The 1,527-nt window shown below is 49.6% G+C and overlaps 1 long non-coding RNA gene across 1 annotated transcript; it reads right to left on the bottom strand.

The window, feature by feature from the left end:
* Positions 1 to 141: 141 nt before the first annotated feature.
* LOC119317884 lies at positions 142 to 1,176 on the bottom strand. The gene is made up of 2 exons (XR_005153825.1): positions 560 to 1,176; positions 142 to 326 (listed from the first exon to the last, which is right to left on the bottom strand). It is a non-coding gene; the product is annotated as an uncharacterized LOC119317884 (long non-coding RNA).
* Between the last annotated feature and the right edge of the window lie 351 nt (positions 1,177 to 1,527).

Below are 1,527 nucleotides of genomic sequence, written 5' to 3'. Positions count from 1 at the left end.
TTCTTGCACGGACATGTATTATGTGATCAAGCAGTAAAAAGCATTTAAGGGATTATCTAAGTACAAAATTTAGAGAGAAAAACAAAACTTTCAGACCATGAACCACCGGTCTTCACAAAATAAGTTGTCTGAGGTTACTTATCTGCCTAAGAGAGCGTGTACTGCACGTCGATGATGCCCATTTGCTCTATAGGATCCTGCACAATTTACAGATGTTTTTCCACTATCATGCGCCCATGGACGAGGCACCTTTAGAAGTGTTTGGCATATTATGCATCTCCGAAAATATTTAAATCAGACCCCATGCGTGGAACAACTTGTTCTGCCTGATATATGTGTGCAACATGTCAGATGCAAATAATTCGATCAACTAATTATTTAGTCTAATCAGCATTGTGCTAAGCAATCAATCAATCAATTTATGTATTGGTTCATATGCCAACACATCTACAAACATCCCTGGTAAATACTGGAGCCAACACCTCCACAAACCCGTGTGAGCTGCAACCTCCACACACAGAATTGCCTGCTATTGATTGAAGAGGAAGAGTAGCTATACCTGGTACGACTCTATGAACTGTTCTCATCTGCGTCGACCGCATCCGAAGCCTCGACGGCCACCATCCTGCTCATGTCGCTGGCACAGCAGGCTCGACAAAGGGGCGGGTGTCAATTTGGGGAGAGGAGGACTCGGCCACGAGGCGGTAGAGGCACGGGAAGGACCCGTCGCCGCTGGCGGCGGCGAGGACAAGTCGAGCACTGCCAAGCGCGGCCGCGAGATTCGCGAGGTCGGCGCGAGCAGGGCAGTCGGCGAAGACGGCATGGGCAGGGAGGCGGCGAGGTGCTTCCCAGGAGAGCGAGCGGCGGTCGAGGAGGCCGAGGATCAGGGCGAGGCGGAGGCTGCGGCTAGCGGCGGGAGAAGACTGTCCTTCCACCGCCGGCGGTGGCGACCTTTGTGTGATGTTGGTCGCCGGTTGTGTGCGTCTCTAGCCGCCGTCGGATGAGTGGAGGGGAGTTGGGGAGGGGATGAGATGGGGTGGCGGTGCGAGACGAGGTCGCCGGCTGTGGGGGCGAGAGCGGAGGCGGTGGGGTGGGTGACTCGCCGAGATCTGCCATCGTGAGTGGACTGGGAGTCTGGGAGTGGAGAGAGTGAAGGGATCAGGGGAGGTAGTAGATAGGTGCTGGTTGGGCTTGGGTCGTGCGGGGAAGGAGAGGTTGGGTGCTGTTTTTTTTTGTTTTTTAGGGGGTAGATTGGGTGCTGGTTGGGCCGTGTTGGTAGCTGATTTGGGCATACAAAAACATATGTATTAAAGTGTATACATATATTAATTAAACATGGAGCATACAAAAAATATATTTTTATACTTATTAGATATATTCAAAGTATCACACAAAAAACACAATTTTGAGAGAAGAAACCGAATATACTTGGTTTGTGTTGGATTGCTTGCATGCTTTTATCTTTCGTCGGACAATTTTCCTTAGCCTATATAAATAAACTAAAATGATTCAAGAAATTTCAGATGA

This window comes from Triticum dicoccoides, chromosome 6A, assembly GCF_002162155.2.
Source record: "Triticum dicoccoides isolate Atlit2015 ecotype Zavitan chromosome 6A, WEW_v2.0, whole genome shotgun sequence".
NCBI classification, from domain to species: domain Eukaryota; kingdom Viridiplantae; phylum Streptophyta; class Magnoliopsida; order Poales; family Poaceae; genus Triticum; species Triticum dicoccoides.
Note: the sequence above shows the minus strand (reverse complement) of the source record. Positions and strands in the feature narration are given on the sequence as shown.